The sequence below is a fragment of the Protopterus annectens genome, chromosome 10.part0, assembly GCF_019279795.1.
Source record: "Protopterus annectens isolate FY-2018-M chromosome 10.part0, PAN1.0, whole genome shotgun sequence".
Classification (NCBI taxonomy): Eukaryota; Metazoa; Chordata; order Ceratodontiformes; family Protopteridae; genus Protopterus; species Protopterus annectens.
Genome location: NC_056744.1, coordinates 21,351,516 through 21,370,386, shown reverse-complemented (window position 1 = coordinate 21,370,386; position 18,871 = coordinate 21,351,516). Strand labels below are relative to the sequence as shown.

The 18,871-nt window shown below is 40.7% G+C and overlaps 1 protein-coding gene across 5 annotated transcripts in view; it reads left to right on the top strand.

Annotated features, from left to right (window-relative positions):
- The window catches only part of RECQL5 (RecQ like helicase 5), a 1,160,282-nt gene that overhangs the window by 397,464 nt on the left and 743,947 nt on the right, over positions 1-18,871 (top strand). The window lies entirely within an intron of this gene.

The window sequence follows — 18,871 nt, the reverse complement described above, 5'->3', positions numbered from 1 at the left end:
CAGTCTCTGCTGGAGAAGATTGTCTCTAACCTGCAGTCCAAACTTATGCTTAGCCTGATATCACTCTACTTTTCCCTCCTTAGTTATTTGCTCCCAATACTTTAGTTTCTTTGCTGATTTTCTGTAGTACACCCAGCCGCCTGTCTGCGTAATGTCTGTACCCCTACTTAGTTTGCCCCATTTGTTTAATCTCCCTTTTTCCATTCCCGTGTTAGCTTAGTTCTGAGAATACTTCCTACTGCTTTATGAATGTAATATTCTGCGTGGTGGTGGATGTTCTTCGTGTTTCACTGTTGCAGTCATTACATTTGGGTAATCCTGCTGGCAGGTTGCCCTCAGTTGGCCTGAATTCCAAAGTCCTGGGTCGGCTGCTGTCACCCCTTCCCTGTCGTCAGGGGTGTAAAAGATGCGGCCAATGCCATTTTCTTTAGTCTTTCTTGCCACGCGCTGCCTGAAGCAGAAGCAGTTCGCAAGTGCCGGTCGGCCGACTCCTGAGATTTTCGTTTTCGAGTTTCAGATCTGATGTCTTCAATAAAGCTAAGTACCCCGTTGGAGAAACTTTTTTCTTGCTCCAGACTGATGTCAGAAAAAGTTAATAATTGTATTTCTTGTGGAAAGCAAATACCTCATAAGGACTTTCATTCTTACTGTATTCCTTGCCTAGGCCCTGATCACAACTTTGCTGGTAGCCGGTCTTGTGCTAGATTTAACCAACGCACTATTAAGCGTTGGTATGATTTTGCTTTAAATTGTTTTGGACGCCGGTTTAGTTATCCGGAAATGTCGGATAGCCATCCGACTACCGGAGTTCACAAAAAACGCAAAGAAAGGGAGAGAGAGAGACAACCGAGGCCCAAAACCGATGAAGCTTCTCCTAAGCCAGTCGCCGGTTCTCAGTGAGGTGCTTTTGCAGCCCCTGACACCCACTACTTTAGAGTCGCAGGCCACTACTGACTCCCACATGGAGTCGGCCGTGCCACTGGAAACTCAAGGTATTGGAGCCTCGGGATACTATTCCTTCAGATGGGTCTGGAGCCACTGAACAGGCACTGACATCTGAGGGTGTATTCAGACCTAAACATCTTTACATTAAACCAACCTCAGCTTCAAAGGCAAAGACTAAAGCACCTTCTAAAGCAAAGAAACAAACTCAAGAGCCACGTGGACAGGCCTCTCTGCCCAAAAAACAGATGCTCAAAATGGCCGAAGTCTTAATTACCTTGATCAGGGGTTCCCATCCCCCTCCTGATAAAGAGGCCTAGGTAAGAGGCTGACTATGAATCTTCGGATCAGGTTTCTATTTCTTCTGATTCCTCTTCTGATCAGGAATATTCCCCCCCCCCCCATGAGGATTCTGATGCTGAATAATCTATACCTTCAGCTTCTCCTCCAGAGGACTATTTTTTGGGGAAACCTTGCTTACCATGAGGGAGCATTTCCACTGGGAGAGCCAAGATTTTTCAGAATCTAAAAAGAGGCTCAGGGATTTCCTTTTACTACCCCAACACAGGCCACTAACCATCCCACCTATGTTAGATATTGTAGATGATGTGTTTTCGGAGTCTAGTCTTACCCCTGACTCTACCTCCAGCTCCTGTTAAGCCTGACAGATATTACAGGGTCCCTGACTGTCATAAATTCCATTTTAAAAACCCTGCTGCAGACCCAGAAACTATTTCACAGGGTCCCAAAGGAGTTAAGGCTTCTGCTGCAAAAAACCCTACCCCCTCTGATAGCGATTCTAGGGAACTGGATAGATGGGGAAAAAAGGTTTACACATCTGCTACCTTGGCTATAAGGGCCTTAAACTGTCAGTTTCATATGCTTAAATATCAGCAACATGTCATGGCATTGCTTAAACAGAAAATGTTATTAAACTCTGAATGTGCAGAAAACAAGGAAATGCAGGATTTATTGCATGCAGCTGAACAAGTTGGAAAGCATACTTTGCAATGTGGTTTTGATTCTTTGGAGCCCTCCTGCAGAGCCGCAGTTAAGGGTTCTGTAATTAGAAGGCATGCTTGGTTAAAGGAACAAAATTTGCCTGATCATGTCAAGGTTAAATTATTAGATGCATTTTTACAGCATGAGACTTTGTTTGGTGTTAAGGCAGAAGAGGTGAATGGAGGGCAAAGCTAAATCTATGCAAACTGTCAAATATTTTTTTACAAGTGCAACCATCTAGGTTTAGCAGACACTGGCCTTCAAAGAATTGGTCCTTTCCTGTGTCGGACAGACCTCAAAGGGGCAGATCCAGGCGGAAGGTTCCTACAGGTCAAAGCAATGGGGTGCTTCTACCTCCAAAGTAGGAGAAGACAAATTACAACCATACAGGAAACAGTCCCAATGACTTCCTCCTGCAAGCACCAAGCACTTATCTGCTGGCTGCACCCTTAGGGGGAAAATTAGCACTTTTTTCTCAAAATTGGCACATTATAACCCAGGACAAGTGGGTTCTAAATATCGTGTCACAAGGGTACAAGTTCCATTTCCATATCCTGCCAAAGGCAAATGGCTGGCCAGATCTGCCAAAGAATCAATGGGCAGAGGCACAAAAACAAGTCTCATCCCTCATGAACATGGGAGCCATTCAACAAGTACCAGGGCAAGAGCAGGGACAAGGATTTTACTTGACTGTTCTTGGTACCCAGAAAGGACAAGACCTGGAGACCAGTATTGGACCTATCTATTCTGAACACATTCCTGGATATACCAAAATTCAAGATGATGACTTTGCAGCAGCTTTTGGCCATGCTGGGCAAGAACACTTGGCTTGTGACTTTAGACCTAAAAGAGGCATACCTGCATGTCCCAGTCAGAAAAGTATGCAGAAGATACCTCAGATTCAAGGCTGACTCAATGCATTACTAATTCTCTGCACTGCCCTTTGGCTTATCTACTGCGCCCAGGGTCTTTACAAAGTTCCTGGCACCAGTAATTGCATTTTGCAGACAGAGGAATACAAATATATCCTTACTTGGACGACTGTCTAATTCAAGCAGAGAACAAGGACATTCTTCTACAGCATCTGGCATTTGTGAAAAGACTTCTAACATGTCTAGGGTACACAGTCATCGAAAAGAAATCAAAACTAGTACCCTCTCAAGAGATAATATTCCTGGGTGCAAGCTTAAATACAACTGCCCAGATGGCTTATCTCACGCCAGACAAACAAAGGCAACTGACTACCTGTTTCAAAATGTTGGCAACAAAGGCCCAGTTATCTGCAAGAAAAATTCTGCAGGCTTTGGGCTTCATGGCATCCTGCATCCTACTAATTCCATATGCAAGACTGCATATGAGGAAATTACAATGGTACCTAAAAAGTGTTTGGACTCAACATTGCCACAGCCTGGAAACTATGATTACTCTCATTTCCCTGCCTGCAACAGGAGTTTTGATGGTGGGCAAAGGCCTGTCACCAAAACAAGGGGCAGCCAATGACATTACCCCAGCCAGGCAGACACTAACAATGGATGCATCAGATTATGCCTGGGGGGCCCAAATGACAGGAAGATGCATTCAGGGCACATGGGCCTCAAACCAAATGCATCTACATATCAATCAAAAAGAGATACTAGCTGTTCAAAATGCCCTGACAGCCTTCAAGGACCTACTTCATCCGGGACAACTACTGGTAAAGACAGACAACACCACGGTCATGTGGTATATAAACAAGCAGGGGGGCACACATTTTTACCCCCTTTGCAGACTAGCCATGATTTTGTGGGACACAGCATTGACTTACCAAGTACATCTGCAGGCACAATTCCTGCCAGGAAGGAAAAATACTCTGGCAGACGAACTAAGCAGAAACCTTATGGATCCCCACGAGTGGCAGCTGAATCCACAAGTCTTCAGCATGACAAGGAAATGGGGATGCCCGGACATAGATCTGTTTGCTTCCCCTCACAACTACCAACTAAAAAGGTTCTGCACAAGGATTTATCACAGACAAGCATGGAAAGTGGACGCCCTATCAGTATATGCCTTTCCCCCACTGCCTCTCCTCCCCAAGGTACTCCTAAAGGTCAGACAGGAGAAGCCAAAGATGATACTCATTGCCCCAGACTGGCCCCGCCAGTACTGGTATCCAATACTAAGGAACTTGTCTCAATGCTCAGCTTGGATCTTATCTCGGATACCTCATCTACTGCCCCAGCAAAACAATCAGATCCTGCACAGCCAAATCAGGACTTTAAACCTGGCAGCATGGCGAATAATGTAGTCATACAAAACACATCTCTCAGTAAAGCTGTGATGGATGTCATTTTGGAAGCCAGAAGGCCTAGTACTAGAAAATTCTGTGCTTGGAACCAGGCACAAGGAACCGATACAGCTGTGCCAAATATTCCTCAGATTTTGCAATACTTAACTGAGATGCTGAACAAAGGCCTATCTTTTTCATCTATTAATATTCATGCCTCTGCCATTTCGGCTCATTACAATACAGGGCCACCAATCTTTTCTCATCCCTTATTAAAGCAGTACCTCAGTGGAGCCAAAAATTTAAGGCCCCCAAGGAGATCACCAATGCCTGCATGGGACCTCAACTATGTCTTGGAAAAACTCACCCTGCCTCCTTTTGAACCAGCTGCTACTGCTGATATAAAGTTTTTATTTTGGAAAACAGCTCTGCTCCTGGCAATAACTTCTGCAAGACGAGTTTCAGAGCTACACGCACTCATGGCTGTGGAACCTTTTATCATTTTTTATCCAGACAGGGTCTCTCTGAGGACAAACCCAACATTTATGCCTAAGGTGGTGTCCAGTGTGGCTCTTAACCAAACTATTCATCTGCCAACTTTTTATCCAAATCCACAGAACAAGGGGGAGAGAATTCTGCATTCTTTGGACGTACACAGACATCTTAGATTCTACTTGGACAGAATCAAAGTTTTCAGAAAGACAGAGCAATTACTAGTGGCATATGCTGCAGGATCACAAGGAAAGGCTATCTCAAAGCAGACTATTTCAAAGTGGATAGGCCACTGCATTCGTTTCTGCTACTTACACCATGGCAAGCCAGTGCCCAAGGGCATTAGGCCACATTCAACCAGAGCTGCAGCCACTTCAGCAGCCTTTCTCAGGGGAGTACCAACCAAGGACATTTTAGAGGCTGCTACTTGGAGTTCAGTGCACACCTTTACAAAGCACCATCATCTGCCACTCTACTCTAAATCCAGGGCAGGCTTTGCCTCTGCAGTTCTGCAGAGCCTCATAGCGCTCCTAACGCTGTTTAACTCCAGCCTCCCATCCATAGCTTTGGGACTCCACCCAAATGCAATGACTGCAACAGTGAAACACGAAGAACATAGTACAGTTGTGTACACTTACCATAAATGTAGATGTTAGAGTGTGTTCACTGTTGCAGTCCAGGTTACCCACCCACCATCCCCCTTTCTTCTGATGGAACCTATCTTTCCTTCTTGATTTATACAACCTAGAGGAAGGTAAAGTTTATATTGATGCATGTATATGTATATATATATATATATATATATATATATATATATATATATAAAAATTTTGGCTACCCTTTTAGGGAGCACCTGACATCTGGGGCAAGAAAAAATAAAGAAAATGGCATTGGCCGCATCTTTTATACCCCTGACGACCTTACGTCAGGGAAGGGGCGACAGCAGCCAACGCAGGACCCAGGACTTTGGAATTCAGGCTGACTGAGGGCAACCTGCCAACAGGATTACCTAAATGTAATGACTGCAACAGTGAATACACTTGAACATGTACATTTATGGTAAGTGTACACAAGTGTACTTTACTCTCCTTAGGGACCTGCATCCAAAAGCCTACCCTCTCATTACTTTTGAAACTTGTCCCATTTTCATCATCATTCCTTTTCACTTGGACTTTTGTAGCCTTTTACATGCGTTGTGTATGAGCCTTAAATGAATAGATTTAAAATATTTCTTCAGATCAGTTAACCCTAAACCACTTTGTTCTATGAAGGGTTCCCAGTCTTCGTATTTTCCCCTATGTACCTCTCAACTGTACAGATTTTTGCCTCATATTTTTGTTCTGTTTTTCATAAAATTGTGTTTTTTGGTAAATCGGTGGCAAATCATTAAAGATGGAAGTTTGAAAATAATGACAGATATTTGTTTCCAACTTCATACCCTTCACAAAACTAATGCTAATGCAAAACCTGTTGTTCTGTCAACTTTCTAAGTTTATAAGAGCAATATTTAAAAATGGTCCCAATTTTTTTGGGGCTTTGTCCAGATTTCTTGCACCAAGAAGTTGAGAGGTCTGAATACCTGTCGGCATGAGAAGATGTTTTCTCAGCATAAGAATGACATGATGTGCATTTTTTTAAAGGCAATGCAAAGCAGTTTTTTTTCCATATACCTTTATTTTCTTTTGACTGAGGTCTGAAGAATGTTTTTCTTGCTATCTTTCATCATTCTTGTCTCTCTGCCTCTTTCAGCAATACCACCATTTCTGACCATTTAAATGTGATGCATTTTGTAAAACCAGTTTGCATCACTATTTCCTACCTTCATGGTAATAATTGTAATCATGTTTCCTTTCTGCAGTTTTTTTTTTCTGTGTGTAGTTTTTAACCCCCTTGCTGCTGGCTATCAAGATTCCCCCTTATAAAACATGGCAGATTTGTTTTCTTACCAAAGAATTTTAGCTTGGATCAGAGCAAGAGCTCTACAGAGGTGACCATCATTTAGACAGTCATGAGGATGCCTGTTGTCCTTGTGACATCCCAGGAATAGGGTGTTTGCGCAAGCCTGTGCCCCATGGCAGGAGTGGCATGCTATCTGCATCGTTATGGAGGACTGCAGTGCTTTCCCATGTGACTGAATACTTTACAAACCCATGTCGAAGGATGTCATCATTATCAGGTGGTGGCATGTTGAGCCCATGCCGCACATATGCATTATTGACCTTCCTCTTAGGGTTTTTTTTTGCATCTGGATGTACTCTACCCTGTTCTCTGTCAGGGCTGAGCATGTCCTTCCTCTCTAGCCAACTCCAACAGGTGGCAGAACAACTAAACAAACTGGTTGCTCGGGCAGTAGTCAGTGATTTATCCAACTATGCCACTGGAGCTGTTTTATCTTTTACATTTATCTGAATATTTTTCATTCTATCTTGATCTCTACTATTTGCTTTTCTTGTTTCTATCGCAGCAGGAAATCATTCCTACATTATCTGCACGGCCTCTGTCATTGCGCTGAGCAAGCTGCCCCCTCATTCTGTCTCCGTATTGCTTATTATATCCACTTCTCTTGCTTTGCCGCCATAGCTTTAGAAAAACACGCAAGTCAGTTTTTTTTTTCAATTTTCCAATTGCATTAGCTTCTTCAGCTCTGTATACTGCCTCTCAGCTGTTTGTTAATCATTCCTACAGTCCACTGTGTCAAACCTTTTTTTTTTTGCCAAAGCTTGTCTGTTTTTGGTTATTTGTTACTACATATAAGTTCTTATTTTTGTCTGATTGATTTTATTTTTGTTTCTGTTTTTTATGCTGTAATACGAGCATGCATTTGTGTGGATAGCATATAAATGCTTTGAGACCACTATAACCAAATGTCTCGTTGAGCCAGTCTTATTGTGTGTAAACTTCAGCTTGAATTTGCCGTAAGTAAAGCAGAAATTTTTAACAGAATCTCCAAGTCTCAAGTCTTTTGAATTTACATTAAGTATCGATTACCCCCTCCCCCCCAAAAAGTCTTGTATTGTCTATTATCAAATCAACCAGCTATAATTTCTGTCTTGCTTTCAGGTTATTCCCAGTATTGTATCACATCTCACATATTAGTTCTGCATCTGACAACGCCCATTGTGTTTTCCCATGGCTTGCCCATCTCTCCTTTCCATCTTTTTTTCTTTGTAACAGACATTTGTGCTGAAGCTGATCATTTTTATGTGCATGACTTGTTTTAGTCATCTTGGTTACATTTCAGTCCTCTGTGCAACTTTGGATACTTCAATATCTGGAAATCAGCTTTTCTGACACAATTTTTCACTGTATTAGGCATCTTTTTTGTAAAGATGTTGCAAGGATGGTGAAGTATGACATGAACTTTTTCTTGCTGAAAGCAGAACTTTCAGAACTGCCCAATTGGAGCTTAGAAAACACCAGAGCACCACTTTTGTCCTGTAATACTTTCTGGATAAAAGTCATCTTAGTGTTGCATTTATCCTTTTTGTTTGCTGCATTTGCTGTGTTGACTTTACAAAACTTTATTTGTTTAACTATTCTTTTGGGAGGGTTCCATCCTTCGGAATTAATGAACTGACACTGAGTTTATCATCAGACATTTGTACAGTATCTTTTTTATGTGGGAATAGGCGTAACCTTTCCAGTCCTGTATGCATCCCTATTGCACTGTATGCATCCCTATTGCACTGTATGACCTTTTCTTTTATTTTAGTTCAGTTTGAAGTTTTATATCAAAACTGTAGTATCATCTTGAAAAGCCCTGTTAAGTTCCGTAAATGTTGTCATTTGTAAGTGCTGCAGCTTCCAAAAATTGCATAGCCTTTCAAGTAATTCAGTCTGAACCTGGTTTATTTCATATCAACTCTCCTGGGTTCTTTTAAAACAAGTTTCATGCTCGTTTGTGCTCACCTAATAAGAAAAGGTCTGTACTCTACTACTACCCTGGCTCCCAGATGCCATGCATGAAAGCTGAATCCAGTCAGCAAATGCCAAGAACTGTATACATCTGTTAAGTGAAACTTGAAGAAAATAGAAATGGTAGAAAATGTTATTCAGTGTCGCAGTAACTCTGGTGTCTTAGGCTGATATTGTCTGTTTGGGCAGCATGGTTGGCTAAATGGTGAGTTATCTGCCTCAGAGTCTCAGGTTTATTATTGACTTCTGGTCACTGCCTCTTTGGAGTTTACATATTTTCTCTTTGGCTTTCTGTAAGTACTTCGGTTTCTTTCCACTTCCCCAAAAAAATTCTGGCTAATTTGTCCATATATTTCATATTTGCCCCTAACATGTGGCCCAGATTGTGGCTGTAAAGGGTCTGACGACCAGTTTGCTTTGCATGTTATTTAACGAGTAGGTAGAAAATACAATAAATTACTTCATTTGGAACACAGACTGATTTGACAGCTTGTAGAAAAAAAGTAAATTACACAGTTGATTTGCATTTAAAACCACTACTTGTGTGGAAAAACTGACCATAATTAGTTAACCAAAATTGAAATTCAGATCACTGAAATACAGAAGCATAGCTGGTTCAACCAGTGCCCCACCCACTTAGAGCGAAAAAAAAAAGCAAAATATTTCACCCATCGTTAGATCTATGCCAACCCACCACATACAGCTCTTCTATTAAAGTGCTTTTAAAAAAAAAAACACATTCTCACTATTGGTGGCCAGATGCATGACAGTCACTTTCTACAGTTTATACTACCCTGCCTACAGAGAATACTACGGCACTCACATTTTAATTAAAAAAAAAGACACCATCTTTTTAAATTATAACAAGTTGCTCACTAGAAATGTAGCAAACAGGTACTATAGGTTATGGCATGCCTGCATGGAGTGCTACAACTCTCAGGTTTTAGTTAAAAAAAAAAAAAAAAAAAAGACATGTAGTAAACTGATTGATATGATGCATAAAGCAGTTGCTACAGTTTAGACCACACACACAGCTTTACAGAGCTCAGGTTTGACTGCAAATGCAATATCAGCTTTTAAAAGCCAGTATTGCATTAAAAAGAGATCATACAGTTGATTGCACTCCCAAAACTATGCACCTGGGGCAGTTGTCCCTCTTGCCCCACCCTAGCTACACTACGGCTGAAGTGTTCGCTGATTCAACACTTGAATCTCTTTCTGCCATCCTTGCACTTAAAACAGGGACTAGTAAATACAATAAAAAACGTACAATATATATTTTGGAAACTGCACTGGCAGTTTTATGTCATATTTGATAACAGTTTTTTTGTATTTGTAACAAAGACTAATTCAGTAGGGTGTGGAAAAAAAAACATGATCCACTTGTCACTTGCACCTTAAAAACCACTGTGTGAGAGAGTGATCATCTCACTAAGGTCAAACATCAGCACACAACAGCAGTGCATAAGATTTAGCACAGTCCCTCCTTGCAGAATGTATATAGCTCAACTGGATGTTACAGAAATACCTAGAAGTTGCTCTATCACAACTTATTCAAATTTTCAGCTCTGTTTTAATTTTTTTGCATGATTCTGTTTTCTCTCTGTTAGCTCAGTACTTTCAAAAAAATTAAGACATTGTATCTCTTTGCAGAATATAAAGTTAGCTACTTATTTGTACTAGGAATACCTAAAGGTGCTATCAGAACACAGTCAAATTTCAGTTAAGTTTTTCCTTTCTAGCTTTGTTTGTTGTTCAGTGACTATATGCAGCATCAGTATTGACATACTGCCCAATAATATTCATAGGACTTCCCAAGAGTAGTAGGCTGGTTAGAGCTCTCCTAGTGTAAAGAGTGGTAACATTTACTGGCTTTTGTAACAGTTGTCGTCACTTTTGGTAAAATTTAACTACTGGCTAGTAATTACACTGCCTGGTTTGCAGCAAAGCATAAGACATTTGGATAAAGTAAGCATTCAGTCATAGAAGTAGAAAAAAAGAGCTCTGGCTAGGAAGAACTTTGCAGCTGTTCAGCAAACAGCAGCAATTCAACTTTCAGCTTTAGTACAGGAGATGCCCTGTAGTAATTTAAAGGAAGAAATAAATCAAATGGACTTGTAGATGTTTGAGGTAAGTGAATCGTAGAGAAATTTATAAAGCCAAATGGCAAAAGGCTGGAAAAAACAGAAGAGCTTTTAAGTAGCTATTCAAATGAGCTGATAACTGCAGAATTTGTAGGTTGAAGGAAGCATTGGTGAACACAGAGAAGGAGCTCTTCCAAAATATGAGAGAGATGAACATGTGGAGAATACCTGAGATTTTGTTTGCTATAATGAAGAAACTGGAAGGAATGGACTGCATTAATTTTATGAAAGTATAGATAAGTAACTGGATTGGTGTTCCACAGTAGTATTTGTATACTGAGAGGGCACATCATATGTATGTTCCAGATTTGGTCACTAAAGCAGCCAAGACCTCTATTAAGAAAGATGCAGTCATATCAACAGAAAGTGCTTATCCCAACAAAACTGTAGGGGAAGGGATAAGTATTAAAAATTGGGGTACCGGAGTATTTGTAGAAAATGAGCTGTCACTGTACACCAGGAAGAAGAGAAACATGTCTGTCTAGCAGTTTGAAGATGTGGACAGGCATGTATGAGATTCAAGTTGCTATATTCAGCTGTCTTCAGAATAGTTTTCCTAAAGGATCAAAGACTTTTTGGATGTAAAACAGGTTAAGGAAGAAATGAAAAAAAAAAAGTTTACTCAACAAGGAGTAAGCGAAAGCCAGAAAGCTGAAGGGAACTCCGCTTTTCAGTCTTCCTTCACTAAGAAAGTCCATGTAGAGACTTTGCCATTGAAACCTTTTCCATTGTTCCAAAGGAAAAATGTTTGAGTGACTCAAAGAATGAGTGCATTGGACTTGAACTACGGACTGATATAGGTTTTTTTTGTTAGGGCATTGAAATGATAAGGAATAAGACCAGCAGCAATGTGAAATTAATTAACAGCTAGGAGAACTGTGAATTATCAGTCCCGTAAATATAGTTCAGACATGTGAACTGTGGCTTACTAAGTAATGCTTGAAAAATGCAAATTTTTTTCTTTGATAAAATGGTGGGAGAGAATTTAATGTTTAGAAGGACCAGGATAGTCCTTTCAACTTGTTTTCCGTTTCAATGTAGCGCCTTCCGCAGAAACGGAAAACAAGTTGAAAGGACTATCCTGGTCCCCGAACACTGAGACAGCCTTTATTGTACCGGAACTGCGCATTGTGTGGTGGTTTGTGGACATTTCACCTTTTGGTTACCAGTTGTAGAATGTTTAGAAGGACACTGAATGCACTGAAGAAGTAACACCAAGTAAAACAGCTGTGCTTATTAATATTTGTATAAAATGTAACGATATAAACTGCATACTACTTTGTTAAAGCAGTTCTGTATAGTATGCAATCGGAGGTCTTTTGAATGTGAGATGGAGTGGGAAAGTTTCATCAGTGACTGCTGTATATGCTCATGATAGTAAAGTCCTTGGCTATAACGTATCTAAGCCTTACACTGTAACAACGTATGAAAGGCTGAAAAGGAAGTTAAAGTTAATATGTGATATTGGCCATGTAGGGTGTGTAAACGTGTACTGATAATATAGGTAGACGTGAAAAGTAATAATTTCTCCTGTTTTTATGCAGGTGGGTGCTTAGACCAATGTCCTTAGTTAAAACTGTAGACATTTTTAAGCAAATTGGCATGAAAAAAAACTAGAGAAAATTATAAGCACAAAAATGTTACATATTCATCGTTCACATTTCCTCAGTGGCCAGTGACAGATGGGTTCTGTGCCTGCACAAACCCACACTGGCACCTTTCCAGAGCTTAGAATCCCATCCTGTCTCTCTCTCTCTGATAAGGCATTGGCTAAAACCATCCCATCTGGGGAAACCTAACCCCAGTCACAGAAAGCCAATTAATCAGTCTTTCAATGCAAGCTGAAAAACTCAATTGAATCTCCTCAGCAGCTTGCATTGGTGGATTGCAGCTTCCAGACTCTGATAAGATCCCTTTGGGAACTTATTTCCTCTTTATTGTATACTTGGGAGTACTTTGTTTTATTTAAAATGTAGTATGGCTTTATGTGTTAACTTCTAATATTATTGCTATTTACTACTGCTGCAAATTCCTTGTTTGTATGCTTAAATACTGCTTTTAAGCAGTTATGGGGCTTTTATGAAGTTTTCTGTGATTTGTACTGGAAAAATGGAGTCAGTTGAACATTTGGCCTCTTGTTTCTTTTGTTTATCTGCTTCATTTTGAAGGTCTAACAGGAAGATATTACATTTTTTCCACTTATTCCTTCATTTGCATATTTGCTTATGATTTAACACTGCTATAGCTGTTCTTATTAAATCATGTTTTATGCATAGATTTTAATTGCATTTTCTGTGGAGATTTTTTTTAATTTTGACAAGGGAATCTAAATGTTTATGCAGTTTGGAAAGGTTTTTTGTTTGAGCATACATTTGATTTTTTTGTCATTGTTTGAATAAATTAATTTTACTTCGTACTGTGACTCTGCTCTGCTGTTTACTTCATTGTGCATATGGTAGAATGAGGCTTAGCACAATTTAAACTGTTTTTGCTATATTTTATACAGTGTAGCCCTATTTGCTGTGTGAGGACATAGGATAGCAATAATAGAAAAAAAAAATAAACATAGCCTCTAATACTGTCAGTGTATTATTGTTATGGCTGGTGTTTCCCCCCCAGTCTTGATGGATCCTGAGAAAGCTGTCCCTGACCCCCAAATAAAATCTAGTTACACCTCAAAGGAAAGAAGAATCAACAAATGCATGCCTCAGCCTATTGTTATGAATCTGTTGTTGCCTTAAGCTGGCCCGCAGACCACTTACATTTTTTCCTGTCACCCTCAGGTGTGAGCCAGCAGCCCTGTTTGGTACGAGGGTCAGACACATCTTCTGGGGCTATTCCAGTACTTGTTCAAGTTTGGGAGAACCAAACCCTGCAGGTGCAGGAGAGGTCCTGGGTAAGAGACGCTTTGCCAGAAATCATACTGCCCCCATGTATTTTGTCTTTTAGTGTAGTTCATAGTAAGAGAAAACAGAAACTTCACCACATGACAGTCATGTAGTAACCACATCAGTCCAATACATGGTATCCTTAACTAATGGTGTTTTACAGTCAGCTAATCTCAGGCTATGCTCCTCTTCAGAATAACTATGGCTTTTCCTTCTCTAGAGATTAGTTTAGCATCTCAGATTTTGATGGAGACTCAGATGCAGACAGTAGTGAACACACTGAGTTCATCCAATCTGATTCTTTGGAAAGTGAACAGGTTCAAAAATCCAAACAAATGTTCACTTTCCCACATATGCTATCTAAGTTTGGAGGTATTGTTGACTGGAAGCAATCTGGAGTTACACGAGAGATTGGCAGAGTTTATGATCTTATTGAGGATGAGATTCCAAATGTTTTGGCTTCTCCATCCCTGTTACCGGGCTTAAATGATATCTATAAAACTGCATGAAAAAATCCTTTGACTGGTGAAACAATTCCTCAAAAGGCTCTGAGGAAGTACAAGGTGTAGTGTGATCTTGCAGCTCTCTGTGCTTGTTTTCCAGATGAACCAGCTGCAATTTCTCCTGTTGCAATCTCTAACAAGAAACCCTTGACTTCTAACCTTATACATCTGGATAAAAAGGCAAGTGGTTAGAATCTCTTGGAAAAAATTTGTCTCCGTCTAATAATTCAGGTTTTTAGATTTTTAAACAGTCAGTGCTTTATGTGAAAATTTATTTGGCAATGTGCTTACAGTTTAGATGACTTTGCTACACCTTTGCCTGCTGAGCAGAATTGTTATATGAATGAGATTGTTTCTAAAGTGGCTCAGTTTTCAAAACATGCTTTGAGGAGTGTCTTGGAAGGTGTGGAAACTTTCTAGAAATGCATCACCTTCTCTTGCATTGAGAAGGTATGCTTAGGTACATACCCAGACTTTTTCCTGGGGATTTAAAAAATATTCTGTTCTGAATTTGTGTGGTCCTGCTGCAACCCCTGTTCTCAAACAATGGGATGTTAGAGGTAAATTGATAAATGAGCTGTTTAGAATGTGTCATTTTCCCATATTCTCCTATAATAAGGTGTTTATTTTAAAAGGGCAGGGCAAAACAAGTCCCAGCCCAACAAGAGTCCGAGTACCAAGAGGAGATGTCAGCAGGATAATGCTTCCAAACCAAATAAAAGGAATTCCCTTCCCAAAAAAGATCATTCCCCGATAAAGAATTACTATGCAGAGACTCGGGCAGCCTTTCCCTTCCTTCCCTTATCCCCAGGATTTTGGTCAACCCAGCAGCTTGGCCACAGATAGTGTCACTTAAGTGGGTGCTGAGATTAATTCAGAGAGGATACTCTTGACACTGCACATAAAATCCTCCTCCCTTGAGGGGAATTACACCCACCAAACCAGACAAATCTGTTATGCATTACTTCTTCACATGTTGCATGCATGGGTTATGGATCCATTTTTTTCTGCACCACAGAAAGGAAAAGGAGTTTATTCCAGAATCTTTTTGGTACCCAAAATGTGGCTATTGTGGAGGACAGTGTTAATTTTGTCTTTTATAAGTTCCTTACAAAAGTACCTAAATTCAAAATGCTCACCATGCAGACTGTCGTACCCCTCCTTCTGGTCCACTCTTTCATTGTGACTTTAGATCTGAAAGATTCTTAACACATTCCACTTCTTCCAAATTCAGAAAATATCTGAGATTTGCTGTGTGTGGTTCACATTGTCAGGTTTCTATATTGTCCTTTAGACTATGTACTGCACCTGAGTATTCAGAAAGTGCCTGGCTCCAGTAGTTGCTTACTGCAGGACCCTCAGACAGTTTTAACTCATCTAGGCTTCAAGTTAAACCTACAAAAGTCCTGTCTCTCACCTCACACCCTCTGAAAGAATCGTCTTCCTGTGGTATGTGATGGACACAGAAAAAGAGTGGACTTTCTGCCAGAAAACAAAGTCTTAACTTATTAGACTTTTCTTTTCAAGAAGCTGACTCCACAAGCGTATCTCAAAATTCTGTGCCTGATGGCATCCGTGATTTGGTCAGACTCCATATGAGAAAGATTAAATGGTACCTAAAAACCTGTTGGTCCCAGCACTTGCATCTAAGTGCCCCAGGTACCAGTACTGAAATTTGTGAAATGAGAGTTACAGTAGTGGAAGAGCAGATGCCTCTAAAGTCAGACCTGCTCTTCTCCCAGCAAATCCCAGTTTAATCATTCCAAAAGGAATTGTCAGATTTTGCATGGGGAACAGTGTCCAGGGAATTCAAGTGCAGGGCAAATTTGGTTTTTTAGATGCTAAAAAGCAATAAATGTCAAATAAATGGTAGCAGTGATTCAGAACTTTAAAGTTTTTCGCCACTTATGGTCTCTAGGTCCCCTTTTAGTGGGCACATGCAACACTACAGTCATGTTGTACAGACAAGGGGGTAGAAGGTCATACCTTCTTTCCCAGTTGGTGGTGATGGCCTGGGAACTAGTCTGCTGCATTCTGTGATGCTTCAGACCTCATCCATCCTGTCAGAGCAAAGCATGGTGGCTGACAGACTAAAGCAGATCCTGGATGGATCATCATTGGTGGAAACTCGGGACAGAGGTCTCCCAGGATTTGGTCCAGATGTGGAGAACACTTCAAATAGATTTGTTCATCTCCTTTTAAAGCAGACAGTTGGAAAATTGTTTGGGAATCTACCCATATATTTATTTATTTATTTAACATTTGTTTACTGGGAAAGTCCAACTGAGACAGACCACGTTTTTAGTGGAGGCCCGAGAGAGAAACACTCCAGAAGCATGTCTTTGGAACTGCCACTGAGGTAGTGTGAACAATGAGTGTAGTACAGTTACACAAGTCCTACTAACCTGTAACAGTAGATGTTCAAATTTCACACTGCCTCAGTGGCAGCACTGTCCCACCATTCACCTTATTTTGTTTATAGTTTGATGGTATCCATTCTTGTGTTGCTGGTTGGCATTGGTTATTTGTGTTGGTATTCTGTGGCTGCAGATTGGTTGGTTTCAAGCATTTTCTGCTTCTGGTCCAGCTTGGTTCTTCCTACTTAGTATTAAAAGCCTGAATAACTGACTTTCTGAGACATGGGTTAGGCTTCACAGATCGCAGTGGCTTAACCAATCCGTTGTCACAGAGAATCAGAAGAGGGATTTCAGACATCTGGAAAGTTACTAGTGTGAGTTTGTGCAGGCATAGAACCTATATGTCACTGAGACAGTGTGAAATTCGTACATCTGCCGTTAGTAAAGTAGGATTTTTTAACTGTACTTTCTTGTATTTGCCAATGTACTAGCCATTTTTTTTCATTAGCACCTCCTTTTTGCTGAAGATGAGTCATCTGCAGGTGCAAGCAGTTACTCATGAGAGGTCTGAGCAATGTGTTTTGAGTAAAATAAAGAAGGTTTTTTTTTTTCTTGGATCTGCAAAGTTATTAGCTGTTTTTTCTATTCATACCAGCTTTTCATTGGAGATGAGGAGCCTGCAGTTGCAAGGAATTAATCATAAGAGGTCTAAGCAATGTGTTCTGAGTAAAATCAATAAGATAAAATGTAATTAACTTTTAAAGGAAATCAGCAATTAGTTCAGTAAAAAAATAGTTTGCAACTGTGAGAAGTGAATAGCTGTACAGATATTAGCCTCTTAAGCAGGCTAAATACTTTAATGCATTAAGTAAAACCGTGCACAATTTCATTAATTTATTTAAGGGTAGCCAGTGCACGTTTTGTTTAAGCTGAAACTTAATATTTATTGAAAGCTTTAAAGTTGTTTTTAGAATGCTTTTTATTGAAATTGGCTTTGTGGCTGTGTCCCTCTGTGGTTCTGTCATGCTCTCGGAAGACCAGAAAAAACACCAAGCTTCTCTTCTGTGAGGAACATACCCAAAAAGACATGACAACCACAAAGAGAGTGTGATGCACTGTACTTTGAGCGCGCACACACATGCATACCTCCCTACATCATTTCTTCCTGCAGAAAAAAATGCAGAGCTTATCGTCAGCAAGGGATAAACACTAGCACTAATTATTTTAACACTGTCTCCAACTAGCTCACAGAACGGGATGGATAGGTTCATAGGTTCATACTGGGCTATCTGCCCGAGGGCATTTACAAGCCTAGCCCATAGTTTTGTGGCTTACGCCACCCCTTTAGTTTGGAGAAACTATGCCCATTATTTTGCTGTGCCTCTGTCGAGCAGTAACACTGAGGTAATCCCTGGGGTATATCTGCGATCTCCCATCCATTGGTCAAGATTCCTCTTGAACAAGGCCAGCGAGGTGCTCTGCCTCACATATACCGGGATTTTGTTCCACAGCATAGGGAGTCGTTGGGTGATGAATCTATCCCTCCAGCACGTCCTATTAATAACCGTGTCGAGGTTTAAGTCTCCCGCCCTTGTGGCTCTGAGGGATCTAGATTTTTTGAGGTGAAGCATGTTCATCAAATCTGGGTTTGACATGGCCTTGTATGTCAGGCACAGGTCACCTCTGAGCAAGCGGTAAGCAACTGAATAGAGCTGGAGTTCTTTCAGTCGGGCAGCATAAGACAGATTTTTGAGACCCTTTATCCTTTTGATGAGGAACTTTTGTGGCCTCTCCAGCTGCTGCAAGTGTCGGGTCAGATACATTCCGAATGGGGCATTGTACTCAATCATTGGTCTGATGAGAGATGAGTATAGGGAGACTATGACCTCCCTTGATCTAGATGTGAATCCCTTCATGATAAGGTGGGCAATGTAGAAGGTCTTCCTAACTACTTTAGCAATATGAGTGTCGAATGAAAGGCTACTGTCAACCTGGGTCCCCAGGTCCCTGATAACTTCTTCTGTGCTCAGTGGATTGCCACCTATATGGTAGCTAGGGGTAACCTTGTTTTTCCCGAAGGGTATGACTATGCATTTCTTGGCATTTAACTTTAGGCCATGGCTCTGGCACCGGTTATCCATTTCTGTGAGACCCTTCTGAAGGATATCTGTGTCAGATGTGTTTTCGACTACGGCGCCCAGTTTGCAGTCATCTGCAAACTTTGTCAGCCATAACCCTCCTGTGTTTGCTTGTACTTCAGAAAAGTAGATGCCAAACAAGAGTGGGCCCAGGACTGAGCCCTGTGGGACACCATTTGATGATACTTATTTTTTTAAAAACTGTATCAGGCTTTAAGTGACAGGGT